The 15,108-nt window shown below is 42.9% G+C and overlaps 1 protein-coding gene across 1 annotated transcript in view; it reads left to right on the forward strand.

Moving 5' to 3' along the window:
• The window catches only part of LOC124774947 (FERM, ARHGEF and pleckstrin domain-containing protein 1), a 754,047-nt gene that overhangs the window by 453,734 nt on the left and 285,205 nt on the right, over window positions 1–15,108 (forward strand). The gene's annotated exons all lie outside the window — the stretch shown is intronic.

Genomic DNA, 15,108 nt, shown 5'->3' on the forward strand with positions numbered 1-15,108 from the left:
CTCAGGAAGGCGACCATCACACACCTGCCGCCAATGTGCAGGTCCAGACTAGTAGCTTCCAGCCTCACTCGGAGCCTGCTACCATCGTCCTTATCCCATCGCCATTGGTCTTTAGAGAAAATGACAGGAGAAATTGCCATTTGCGTGAATTTGTTTAAGGTGGATTACAGCTTGCGAGGAAGTGACCCACACACTATGATTCTGGAACAATTCATCACGGCACATATGTATGTGACATGTGACTTCAGGTACCAGAGCAGCAACGAGCTGGCGCGAGGTCAATGATGGCTGAGCGGCGCCTTTACAGCCAGTTCGTCTGGCATGACCTCTTCCGCCTCCACGATCGTTGAGAAGCTGGGATATAAGATTTTTCTTCCGCTCGCTTCGCCGTTGGGTCGAAGGGTAGATAATAGATACTAGAGAGGAAAGTGAAAGACACCCTTGGGCCTCGGAAACCTAATACCGTTGGGGTCGAAGAAACCAAGAGTTCGCCGAGGGGGGCCGGATAGGAAAGGAAACAGGAGAAGCCTGACACAAGTAAGTGGAAGTAATGCCAGGCTTAGCCCGTGTGGTTGCCACCCACATACTCCCAAGTCGGGAGCCCCCTGCGGCCGGCAATGAGAATAGCACAAAGCGAACTTAACAATTCGGATTCAAGGTCAGTTAATACTGTCATGGATGAAATTACCATAGATCTTTGCACTCTGTTTTTCAAATTCTGGGTTAGCTCCCTATCCTTTTGAAACGAGCTACAAGGACGCATAAAATGCGAGAAACACGCGGAATAGTGAGTACATTATAAGTGGAAAGATTGGACACCTACAGAAGGGCGACTACTCTTAAAAGACCATGTGTGGTCAGATGGGACACTTATTCTTGTAGGACCGAATGAGTTCGCGCAGTTGTAGGGGGACCGTGGACTTACTTTAGGGATGGCAGCCGTTCAAATCTCTGTTCGCCTTTCCAGGTATAGAGTTTTCAAGATTTACCAAATGCGGGGATGATTTGTTTGAAATGGCTCGGAGGATTTCTTTCTCCCATCCATCCCCATACGACATGTGCTTAGTCTCTAACGACATCTCTGTAGATGGAACGTTAAACTCTTAATCTTCCATCCATCCTTTTACTCTTGCAGGCCGAGATTGGCACTGCCTATCAGACGTTTCGATGGGAAGGGAACATATTACTCATCAGCCAAACAGCGAATTGCAAAACATATCGTTTCCAGTACGGGGGCAGTAGTAGCAAACAAGATAAATTGAAAGAGAAAAGCTGTTACGTACAATAACAGTTAAGAGCATAGTGGTTACGACGTTGGATTCGCATTCACGAGGACTGAGGTTCACCCAAACAACGATCCAAACTCAAAGTTTGTGTTTTCCCAAAGTCATATGTCGCTATGGTCCTTTTAAACGGACACGACCAATTTCTCTTCCCATTTGTGCCCAATCCGACCTAGTGTTCCGTCTCTATTGACGTCGTCGTCGACTACCTACTGGCTTTGGAATTGTAAAACCGAAGATTTGCCAGCAGGTTCTTCAGTCTGGAAAAAAGTCGCATCTCCTCCAATACGTTCGTGACCCTTGTTAATGGCGGTAAAAAAGCCTTGCTGTGTAGCCATCTCTGAGGAGCGAACCTCGCGTTGTTCACTCTGCAGTTTGTGTTATAGCATCATAGACGTACTATATTATGTTTAAAGGCCGCCATTTCTCTTGATAAAATTATAGTAATAGCTCTACAAGTCGAACAAATAGTATCGCGAAGATAACAGAAGGGGGAGGAGGTCTCAAACCGCATCGTACTCTCATCATGTGGCTCATACATTGATCAGCCAGAACATTGTGACCACGTACCTAATAGCCGGTATGCCCATCTCTGGCACGGATAACAGCGGCGACGCGTCGTGGCATGGAAGCAATGAGGCCTTGGTAGGTCATTTGTCTGCACATCCAAGTCACCTAATTCCCGTAAATTCCGGGGAGGGGGCGATGAGCTCTGACGCCACATTCACTGCAACAAACTTTTGACGCCACACTAGTCGGCTTGACGCCACACTTCGCGAATGCTCGGCTCCGTGCAGGGCCCTCGAGGAATCACTATTTCATTGAAAAGGTACCAACTAAAGGTCTTAATTTTGTCGTGTGTCATCGGGAACTTTCATGCACTTAAACACGCAGTCGAGAATTATTAAACTCGTCTGAAATAGTTACTCGCTCCTCGCCGAAAGCGGGTGCTGACACTCGTTAGGACCTGCAGTGTCACGTACACGCCACTGCCTTTTTCGTGGGCCTCGACTCGCACTGCAGGTCTTACGAGTGCCAGCAGTAACTATTTCAGACAAAGTTAATAATTCTTAACTGCGTGTCTAGATGCGTGGAAACCCTCGATAGCACATGACAGAGTAAAGACCTTCAATGGATACCTTTAGATGTGTGCAAACCCTCGATAGCACATGACAGAGTAAAGACCTTCAATGGATACCTTTTCATTGATATATTGATTTCCCATGGACCCTGCACGGAGCCCAGGGTTCGCAAAATATGGCGGACAAGTCGAGTAGTGTAACGCCACAAGATCGTTGCGGGGCACGTATTTCTGATGGATCACGAACCTGTTCACGTCTATGCGAGCGCCGCAGCGGAAAGCACCTGACTTCATTCGAGAATTTGCGATCGAGCACATACAATCGTGCATTACCGAATGCTGTTCGCTCGCGGTCGTGTACCGTTTTCATTAGAACGCTCTTTTCGACCAGATTATCACTAGGGAGGGGAAAAACAGACCGATGGAAACCGATACCTCTGTTGTACTTGTGAATAACGGGTATTTTTCGATATTTGTTTGGCATTGGTTATGACAGGTGTTTTCTTTATTTTTTGCTAATAATCGGTTCAAATAAAGCAGTGCTGAAATTTTTTGGCTTTTAATAAACTTTTTTCAAACGAGTAATTTTTATTCGTTAAATTTCAATTGCTTTGATATATCGCGTTATTATAGAAAATGGCTAAAGCGATCAGTGTTATTTTAATAAGAATGCTGACAGAAACAAGCAACAGACACATGGCATAAGAATTGTTATAGCATTGTCATGTCAATAATGCATCTATAATTGCGTAGGCTTCCGCGGCCAGAGTCAGTCGACATAAAAAATTTTCTGGATATGGTACCGCGTCATAATGCATAAAACTACTGCTGCTGGAGAAGCAATAGTTTTATACATTATGAAGCGTACCATACCCAGAAAACTTTTATGCCAATAATGTATCTGTTACTATGTGGCATGGCCTGTTGGATGGTTACGCGTATACATGCAGTATATGAGACTTCCTTCATTTGGTCTCTGTGTTAGTTTTGCGCTGTTGTCATCGGACATTAGAGTCTGGAAGTATTTTACAAAGTGCGGTATCAGTGAAGTACAGTGCTCCATTTGCTTAAAAAGATTAAGAACAGGAGATGGCTGAAGTGATTTGAGACAACAGCAAGCAAAATTTATAATAACCGAACGGATTTAGAGCCCGCTCGTTCATACTGAGTCCAAGTGCCCTAAGAACTGCGTCACCACCTGAGATCAACCAACAGCGCACTCATACTAGGACAAAAATACACGAAGACAATGACAGAACACTCAAAATAATGATATAACACTCAAAATAATGATATTAGCTGCTAAAGACATCATTCATAGAAAAAAAACTGATGAACATGCGATCTAAGCGCACATGGGAGCCTGTCAGGTTAGAATAACACTAGTTGCTACTCTGACATTATGGAAACGAAGTCATAAGTATAGGATAATAATCCTTTAAACTTCAGAAACAGCCGAATGCACAAAGTTAAAAACAGATCCTCCGTCAACACTCAAAAACCAGCAAGTAAATTTGAGGACAAAGCAAATCAAACGACAGTAAGAAGTTCTACTTAAATTATTAGATGCAATGTGTAATATTACTCTATCATACAACAAAACCTCATGTAGATATCTAAATTTGTTAATTTGTTGTTTTGAGGACGGTCACTGTAGAAAAAAAGACAAGAAAACAACAGCATTTTTTGTCGTAGTAACTAAAGTAGACAAAGTAATATTGAGATATACTTTATGTTATATGGGTATTTATTTTTAAGATATCTTTGAACTTATTATTTTAGGATTTACGCGTATTTCTAACTCGACCTGGTCTTCGCCCGGTTCCTGTAATAGTCACCATAGTAGATGTAACCCTAAGAGGAGGTGCTCTTACAAACATATTTACTCATTCTATTCGGATAGAAGGTGGAGCCATATGGCAATTTTAGCTGGAAGCCCCTGGCAATTTTTCAGCCGCCTGACTGGAAGGCTTTTGCCTCCTTGTGCTCAGTGCTTCTTTCCTTATCAACGTGGGAGTGTTGTGAAGTCGGCTAATCTGTCCATTGTAGCTGACAAAGGGGAAAATGGCCTTTAGGCTTCATCACATAAGGGGAGAACTTAAAATTAACTTCTTGATGCAATAATTTACCAACAGCCGTATGATTTGTAGAAGTTTATGAGCCGGCCGTGGTGGCCGAGCGGTTCTAGGCGCTACAGTCTGGAACCGCGCGAACGCTACGGTCGCAGGTTCGAATCCTGCCTCGGGAATGGATGTGTGTGATGTCCTTGGGTTAGTTATGTTTAAGTAGTTCTAAGTTCTAGGGTACTGATGACCTTAGAAGTTAAGTCCCATAGTGCTCAGAACCATTTGATTTTTTTTTTTTTTTTTTTTTTTTAGTAGTTCATAAAGTAAAATAAACTTCTACAAATCATACGGCTGTTGGTAAATTATTGCATCAAGAAGTTCATAACAGCCGTCGTCCCACGATCCATAATGGTTCAACGAAGATTAAAAATTAACTATTTATTCATAAAAAACCTCCTCCCGAGCAGGCCATTTATTCATAGTTTACGATAAAGATAGAAAGTAGCAGATCTGTTGACTGTGTCTACATAACACGCCTTTATCTATCTGTAGCCCTTGAAATCGGACAAATTAACACGGGGACACAGTTCTCTAACCTGAGTTTTCATCCTCTGGAACTGGCTGTGCGTCGTGCTCAAATAGTGACACGATCCTCGATTACAATATGATTTTTGACCAAAGTTTCAAAAAATTAAAATCAGTGGTGATGTTTTTGCAGTATTCAACCACTTATCACTTTAAGAGAAAAGCAGTAAATTGTGGATGGACTGAGTTTTTCTTTTATTTTGCTTTTTTAATTTAACGTTTTTATTATGTGTGTCTTGAAACTGAGGCAGTCAAATATTTTACAATGTTTGTTCGATTTCTAAGTTTATTACAGGAAATAATAGGAATAAAAAAAGAAAAATCCGTTATTTCAGTACCGGTTATTTTGAGCGATTTTAGCTCTCGGGTTAAACTGGAGTTGAAAAATAACGATATAACCGAAAACCGGTTGCTTCAGAGATGACCGCCACGCCTGTTTCTCACCCGCGCAACTGCTCCCTCAGGTATAAGACAGTGTTGATAGAAATCAGACGAAATGTTATTCTCCGTAAATCGCGTCTGCCACCATTCTGAAAAGCCGTCAGGGAGGAGACTCGTGCCGTTGCTCCCTATACCCGAACAATAATCAGGAGAAGGATATCCGAGGTCCACTCACCGATGTGCGCAGCCAATAACAGCAGCAGCATCGGGCGACCTAAGCCTGGATTTGAGGCGGGATCGGGCTCGTCGGATTTGTGCCACGATCTTCCCGAGAGAACCGGGCGTCCGGAGACGCTACCGCCGATGCGCTGAAAGCCAATACGGGGTGGGGTGCGGTGGTATTGGCATCTGGAGAGAGCGCATCGGCCCCGTCTGTTATTCGAGAGGCAGCGAGTGACCCGTCCGTCAGATAGCCTGCCGAATACCACCTCATTTTCCGCTGCCAGCCAATTTCAAATCCTGTACTTCCGTGAGCTGTTAACGTGTCCAGAAAAGTAGGGTGGCGTCAGTTGTGAAGGTGAGTAATAGTGGAGCTAGGTGACGTCAACTTTTTCGTTTCATACAACAACACGAATTCACGGAAAAGCAAAATAGTTTTTTTAGCCACACAATGACCCACGGACCACGGAAATTAGCCGGTGACTGAAAAATAGGCACTTTTAATTAGCACCTCGACAAAGTAAAGTTACATAATTAATTCTTTGTTAATTTGCAGGTGTGTAGATCCAATCGTGGCACATATTGAAATTTCCGCCTCACAGCACCACAGTACATAATTAGAGGAGCCAAAAAACGGGTAAAACCATCACTGCGGAATCCATTTTTTTCTCCAGTAGCGGCGTGCTATGGTGCTGTGGTGCAGAGACATCATTGTGTACCAGGAGAGGATATAAAAGGTGATTAATAAAAAGGACATATTTCAGTTGATTAATACCGATAAACTATGAAAGATAGAAACACATTGCGCATGTCACTGGATAGAGAAAGGTTCCAATTTCTATGTTCGCACGGATCCTTTACCACACACTCGACGTGACCACCATGCTTTACTCGAGAAACATCGAAACGGCAGTGTATTCCATTCCACATACGAATCAACAGGTCGTTGTTTATTAAATCGACAATTTCAACAATTCATTTTCTCAGCTCTTGAAGAGCAACGGCCATAGGTGGGGCAAAGCCTCAGTCTTTTACATAACCCTAGAAACAAATCGCAAGGTGCGAGGTCTGGTTATCTGGGAAGCCAAAAGCGGCGAACAAGATCCTATTTTCCACCTCTTCGACTCCAACGTCGTGGGATGGCGCTATTACGATAATGCCGCACCTCGAGGTGAAAGTGAGACGAAGCGCCGTCATGCTAAAAATGAAATCATTCGAATCTCCGTGAAGTTCAAGAAACAACCAGTGTTGCAGCATGTCCATATATGACATTCCTGTTACTGCGTTCTCCGCAAAAAAAATAAAAAGGTCCATAAACTTCGTACATAGAAACGGTACAAAACGCATTCATTTTCCGTGAGTCTCCTTCATGTTCGCCGACGACGCCAGGATCTTGTGACCCCTAAGTTGTTACATTATGGCGATTTACTTTACCCAGTAGAAGAAACGTCGATTCGTCCGAAGAGCTGAGTCGTTCGGAAAAAGTGTCCGTGTCATATCATGGGGAATTGAAATGCAAAATTCGTACCTTCTGTTATGATCGCCGGAACGCAATTGCTGCAGTAACTACAACTTGTAAAGCTTCATATGCAGGCGTCGTTTCAGAGCACGCCATACCGTTGTTTGAGGAAGTTGAAGTTCCTAGCCTGCCCGTCTTCTGCACTGTCGAGGGCTCCGTATGAACGCATCTCGGATATTCTCGACATTTTCGTCAGACTTGCATGGCCGACCAGTGCTTTTGCCTTTGCATTTGAAACCAACCTCCAAGAACTTTTTATGCAGTCTGCTTGTGCAGAGGCGGCTTCTTGCTGAATCGACGTTACACGTGAACAATGGATTGACTTCGCACAAATTCCAACACACAGTATGTTTTCTCCTGTGGTTTAGTCGCCATGTTACTACAAAAAAAAAAAAAAAAAAAAAAAAACAGCAGCACCACTTTGAGAAAACTTTGAACCTTCCTGCATCCAGTGACACAATATGTTTCTAGCTTTTATAATTTGACTGTTTGACTGTAATAAACAACTGAAATCTGCTCTTTCGTTTTGAATCACCCGGTATGTACCTGCAAATAATAATTCCAGAATGAAATTTTCACTCTGCAGCGGAGTGTGCGCTGATATAAGACTTCCTAGCAGATTAAAACTGTGTGCCGGACCGAGAGTTGAACTCGGAACCTTTGCCCTTCGCGGTCAAGTGCTCTACCGACTGAGCTACCCACGCCCAACTCACGATCCGTCCTCACAGCTCTAAATCCGCCAGTACCTCGTCTCCTACCTTCCAAACCTCACATTCTGGAAACATCCCCCAGGCTGTGGCTAAGCCATCTCTCCGCAATATCCTTTCTTCAAGGAGAGCTAAATTTGCAAGGTTCGCAGAAGAGCTCCTGCGAGGTTTGTAAGTTACGAGACGAGGTACCGACCGAATTAAAGCTATGAGGACGGGTCGTGAGTCGTGCTTGGATAGTTCAGTCGGTAGAAAACTCGCCCGGGAAAGGCAAAGGTCCCGAGTTCCAGTCTCGACCCGGTATACAGTTTTAATCTGCCAGAAAGTTTGAAAGACTTAATTATATAAATGTATCTTTTCGAATGGTGGTGAAACTTTATTACTGTCCCTCGTATCTTGATTATGTGCACAAAATTTCATGATGACCAATGATATCAACTGTAAAGGTGAATTCTTTTCCCAAAATGTGGAAACTGATATTCATTAATTGAGAAGGACGAAGGCTGAAGAAATGATAGCTGAAGCTTTTACAACAGTAGTGTATTAGCTACTAAGTTGATATAAATGGTGACATACATAACTGGATGTAATTTGATCCCATAAGAATCGAAATATCAAAACAAATAGTTTTAAATATTTTACTGTAAGCACACGACATCTTAATAATTCAAAAATCAGCAGACAGGTTACTGCGTGAATATTATTTCAGTAACTTAATACCAGGAAGCTAATGGCATGTTGTGGCAATGAGACAACCCCCAAAGTAAACTTGTTCTAGAAGACTTGCTCATAGAGCGTATTTGGGTTGTCTAATTGGACGTGTTTGTAATAAAGATCTTGAAACAAAACTGTCCAGATGCGAACATAATACGTGGTATAGTAACTGTAACACGCTCTAGAACCCTACCCGGCAAGAGACGAGAATACAGTTTTGTAAGTAAGGCGTAAAAATGAAATATTAAGTCGTATACAGCGTACCGAAATGAAATTTCTAAGAACAAGAGACTATCCTTAGAACAGGACGAATAAAAACTGAAATAATATGGCAAGAAGTAGAGGCGAAGATAGTCCAGGAGAAAATAAACGAAAACGGCATCTAATATGAGCATACGCAAATGATGGACAATAAAAGGCTTTTCAAATATTGGAGGATGAATACGGATTTGTGAAGAGAGAACAGGCTTGAAAGCTCACTATCGTTTCCCTCTTTCCTGCCGCGCGGGGTAGCCGCGCGGTGTAGGGCGTCTCGTTACGGTTCGCGCGGCTCCTCCCGTCGAAGGTTCGAATCCTCCCTCGGGCATGGGTGTGTGTGTCGTTCTTAGCGTGAAGTTAGTTTAACTTAGGCTAAGTAGTGTGCAAGCCAAGGAACCGATGGTTCAAAATGGTTCAGATGGCTCTGAGCACTATGCGACTTAACTTCTGAGGTTATCAGTCGCCTAGAACTTAGGACTAATTAAACCTAACTAACCTAAGGACATCACACACATCCATGCCCGACACAGAATTCGAACCTGCAACCGTAGCGGTCGCTCGGTTCCAGACTGCAGCGCCTAGAACCGCACGGCCACACCGGCCGGCGGGGACGGATGACCTTAGCAGTTTGGTCCTATAGGAACTTACCACAAAATTCTAATTTGCCCTCTTTCTTGTTCCCTTTTGCGAATGGTGCACGGGATTGTCGTTAAGGCTTCGTGTGAGTTTGGAAACGTCTGATTTTTCTGTCATGGTGGTTTCCCGAAGTGAATGCAGGAAGAAGTAGTATGTTGCTTGACTCTAATTGTAACGTGCGGAATCGGAATTTTCACAGTAGACCCCTCCTTGATGCACCAGATATCTCTTGTAAGAGTCTACAACTGAAATTGTATGAACGATACCGTTGCACTTTCTGTTTACATTTGTGATTTTAGATATTGATTTCATTGTACTTTGTCGTGTAAAGTATTGCGTAGTATAGAGTATTCGATCACATGAACAATTTAATTCCCACCGCAGTCTTATTTTCGTTTCTCTCAAAATAACCGAAGTAAGTAAACCTAATTTGTGTTCCTCTGGTGGTTGTGGAATAGAGCGGTCGCAAATAGAGGCGCGCTCGCGTGTTTGTACCATATATAGAAATAAAATTAAAGAGTATTACAAAACATTAGTGTGAACTACTTCATTTCATTAAATCATTTTACGCGTTATCAAGGAAGCGATAAAGAAGAGAATATTATGCGGGCAAAGTAGTCACAAGATTTCTTCCGCTTGTCTCAGCAGCAGTAGCAGAACAAGATGTAAGATAGCTACAACCTTCTGTCGATAAATTGGATTTTTGTTTTTTAGGATTCTTTCGGTGAGTCTTAGTCTGACGTCTACCTTTCGTGTAATTAAGTTTGCATGGTCGTTCAACTTTAAATCACTTCGGACGCACACTCCTAGATATTTAACAGTTGTGACTGTTTTCAGTAATTGTACGTGTTAAATGTGCTTATGTTAAGAATGAACGACCATTTCCTGGACCTAGTGTCGATTTTGTGTTTATATTTATATTTATGCAGTTGCAGTATGACCCGCGAGCAGCCACAGGAAGCATCCGACGTTATTCATCGGGTCATTTCTGTATATGTACCTGACAAGCATACGTTTCGCGCTTAACCAACTACCACGATATGTGGTAGTGCTCTCAGAAATATTTTTTTGTGCTGTTACAATCATATTATTATTCGTAGTTTTGCAGTGTATGCTGAAGCAGTTCGACAGAACTTAAAGGCAATATTAGAAGCACAGGAAAATAGTATTACTGGTTGCTGCAGGTCTCTAAGAAGGTGCATTATTAGCATAAAACGCGTTCAGAAACTCAGGAACAAATTGATGCCTGTGACATAGGACTATACGAGGTGTGATCAAGAAGTGTCGCGAATTTCTTAAGTTCGTAGGCTTTATTCATCCGATTTTCAAAATTTTTTTTATCCTGTTGGTACAATGGGCCTGATGTATGTTTGCATTTTAACTGTTTTGAACATTTACTTTATTGTTGACAGTCGAAAAGGTTGTACGTGATTTCGAGTGCTCGGCGAATTTTTACTTTCGAGAAAGATGTTTCATATCAGCGTACACTCCGCTGCAGAGTGAAAATCTCATTCTGGAAACATCCCCCAGGCTGTGGCTAAGCCATGTCTCCGCAATACCCTTTCTTTCAGGAGTGCTAGTTCTGCAAGGTTCGCAGGAAAGCTTCTGCAAAGTTTGGAAGGTTTGAGACTAGGTACTGGAAGAAGTAAAGCTGTGAGGACGGGGCGTGAGTCGTACATGGGTAGCTCAGTTGGTAGAGCACTTGCCCGCGAAAGGCAAAGGTCCCGAGTTCGAGTCTCGGCCTGGCACACGGTTTTAATTTGCCAGGAAGTTTCATATCAGCGCACACTCCGCTGCAGGGTGAAAATCTCATTCTGCAAGCGCATAATCTCTTCAATTACGTTTCTCCCAAATTCATAGCATATCTCATTTCACTAACTATCGATAGCCCTGGAGAATTACATTATTTCATCGAAAAAGTATGTGGTTAGCGAAATAACACGTTAGATAACGAAGTTCTGCCTGATAAACATATGGCAAAATACTCTCCTCTTTGCGTGCTATCATTTGCCAAAATCTCTTGTAGATATCTGAAATCGTTTATGAAATATGAGGAGTCTTGCGGATATTTTATCTGGTTTTATCGCTGGCGCAGTGCGAACGCAAATGAGTTCTATATCAGACCAGTTTTCTCGAGATTGGTGACAGATTGAGACTTCCTCGTAAGTCTGAAGAACAATTCAGTATGTTAGCTAAATTTCACATGAAGCAATACTTTTTCGAATTTCTTGCAGTGTCCTTTACCATTAAATAGATATCACAATAACTATGCCCATTAACGAAATGATGGTCACATAATCTTGAACCTGGCATATAAAGCTTTAATTAACCCAGAAATGATCCTTTTTTACCGAATAGTTTCCATAAAATCGTTTGAGGAAGACTGCACGACGTGAGCCTCGATTCTGTCGTCGCCTACCGGCTGAAGGGTGGCAAACACTGGCGGCTTCCCCTTCTGTACAAACGAATGAACTCGCCCAGCGCTTTTGACGAAAATTGGTCACTTCGCATCAGCCACATTATCCTGCGCAGACTCTACCACAAATGCAATGAGCAGCACCTTAAATGTGTTCTTGTTGTGGAAAGCCGCGTCCATGTCGACCGCGTCGCACAAAACCAAGAAAAGAGGTCGTCGGAGCTCGGCGCGTCCGGTATGGACGTCAAAGCGCGCCGCTCTGTACAACAATGAACAAGTTCCGCACAGTGATGATGGTACATGAAAGAAAACGAGGCCCACGAGAAAGACAGGCCGCGGCGCTTACGTCACAGCACGTGATACTGCAGGCCACATGAGGATTAGCAGCGGTCTCCAGCGAGGAGCGAGGAACTATTTCAGACGAAGTTAACAGTTGTTAACTGCGTGTTTAAATACATGCGAGCTGTCGATAGCACATGACAAAGTTAAGGCCTTCAGTGGGTAATTTATCATTGACATATTGATTTCTCATGGGCCCTGCACGGCACAGAGCGTTTGCGAAGTATAGCGGCCAAGGCGACTAGTGTGACTTAACAAGTTCTTTGTGCGTGTGTGTGTGTGTAGGGGGGGGGGGGGGGGGAAGGGGGGTCGTATTTCTCGTGGGACCTGAAAAGTAATGGTTCAACCGCGCGCTGGTCTGGGCAACGTTTCTTGTTTCCCATTTTTATTGACGCGCGCCACCTACGAACACTGTTCCATTCTGCGTGGTTCTGCCCTGGTCTGCGCTGCGCGTTTGTGCGCGGCGAGTCCGATGTGGTCGCGACTTAATGAGGCAAGCGTGCGACCGGTACCCTATTTTGCTTCCGCCCAGCGAATCACGGTCCCACAATTGTTTGTCATTCACCCTAAACTATAAGAAACGCTATATACAAACCCGATACTGTTTCTGGTGGCTCGCTGGTACTTGCCAAGATCTCTAAAGAATGCTCAGTGTAATTCCGAACTATTATGAACATTCACTTCATAAAATGATATTTGGCAAGGGTTTCAGTTACCGTAACACAAGCTAATGTGGATCTAGAAAACACAGAACCCCGTGGATCATGTCTGTGTAATCGCGATAGGGCCCTTACCTGTCTTACAACTCCCATGGATATTTAAAATATAATCTTGTCTATGTGATCATAAAAGGGTCAATTATCTGTCTTACCCCTGTGATACAGAGGTTGTCGCGTGTACAAGCTATAGCTGTCAGACTCTAAAAGGCTACAATTCTTGGCCGTATTGGCTATTACAGTCAGGATATTGAAACATGGAACTTGTGATCAGGGCGGAGGCCTATTGGACTAATACAGGTCTCTTGCTATCTCCGATATCGTAACTAAATATATCTGTGAAACACACTCAGTAGATATATCGAATGCCGTGCTCGTGCAGATTGTATATAATGGTAGACTATATTAAGTAGATAAAGGTAAAATATATGAAGAGATAAAACTGATGTTAACTGCCACGAACAGCACAGTGACCAAGATGAACGTAATGCAGCAAAATCTACGTCTGCTGTATAACGAGGTTGTCAACTCCGACATGGATGTAAGATTGAACCAATATATATTGTCAGATTTAGTCAGTTTTGCTTGCAGAAAAACGAAGAAAAGATTAATCTGAAATTATTTGGTTACAATATTGCTGAATCTCCGTACATACATCGCATCTCTGTGCATAAAATACGTTGTCCGAGCGTTTCGTCATGTGAGCTTGTATCACTATTTATTTTAGGCCAATCAATAATTCACATTTTTCTCTCTTCTGAGGAACGGTGATGCTTTCAGCGATGCCATTAACATATTGCTTGCGCTCTGTTATGAACACTCAAAGCTGAGGGTTGTGATTCAGTAACATGAACATATTCTCTAAATCTTGTTTTGTAGTTCTCCTGGTTTGCACAACATAAAAGTTATCACATTCTGTACATGATGTTTTATATACTCTGAACTAGTTATATGCCTGACTCTTATCGATGTTGTGTATAATGCGTCATCCTACTGCGTTCTCTGTTCTGAAGCCAATTTGCAGCCCAGTTTTCCGAGACAAACAACGTATCTTATCGGAAATGTAAACCCTGTATGGTAAAACTATAAACTCATTTTTTTGTTCGCTCCTATCTAATGTGATCTGATCTCTGTTCCTGGTCTGTTCCCTCAGTTTCTTGGCGCCTAACCTCATTACTAATATTGGGTCAAAGCCATTGTTGGATACTAGCATTTTCAATGCGTGTAATTTAGTATTAATATTCGCTTCACTTAAAAGATATTTGATTATCCTGTCACTCGATGACAGGAAATTCGCTTATTTATGGGACCGTGGAGGGCAAGAACTGTTGTGAAATAATGTAATCAGATGTAGCGGATGTCTGGGATACATTGGACCTGTAGGCACCCCTTCCGTTTTCTGATCCAAGGAAATAATAGTCCTGTTGTTCTCATGCTCCGTGCTGAAGCTGATATCCTTGTGTGATGTACTGAACCGTTGGTAACATCTGTTAGCTTCATCAAGAATGTCATCAAACAGGATTAATGCGTCATCTATTAAACGACTAAGAATGACTGTTTTAGACATGCTATCGCAAAGTCCAAAAAAATTGTTTTCAGCATGACCTAAAAATATATTTGCGGGTGTTCCTGGCAGAAAATTCCACATACACTATGTGATCAAAATTATCCGGACACGTGTCTGAAATGACTTGCAAGTTCGTGGCGCCCTCCATCGGTAATACTGGAATTCAATATGATGTTGGCCTTGATGACAGCTTCCATTCTCGCAGGCATACGTTCAATCAGGTGCTGGAAGGTTTCTTGGGGAATGGCAGCCCGTTCTTCACGGAGTGCTGCACTGAGGTATCGTTGTCAGTCGGTGAGGCCTGGTACGAAGTCGGCGTTCAAAACCACCCCAAAGGTGGTGTTCTGTAGGATTCAGGTCAGGACTCTGTCCAGGCCAGTCCATTAAAGGGATGTTATCGTTGTGTAACCACTTCGCCACAGACCGTGCATTATAAACAGGTGCTCTAACGTGGTGAAAGATGCAATCGCTCTTCAACAGTGGGAAACAAGACGGTGTTTAAAACATTAATGTAGGCCTGTGCTGTGATAGTGCCACGCAAAACAACAAGGGGTGTAATCTTCCTCCATGAAACACACCATAACACCACCGCCTCCGAATTTTACTGTTGGCACTACACAC

This window comes from Schistocerca piceifrons, chromosome 2 (assembly GCF_021461385.2).
Source record: "Schistocerca piceifrons isolate TAMUIC-IGC-003096 chromosome 2, iqSchPice1.1, whole genome shotgun sequence".
Lineage (NCBI taxonomy): Eukaryota > Metazoa > Arthropoda > Insecta > Orthoptera > Acrididae > Schistocerca > Schistocerca piceifrons.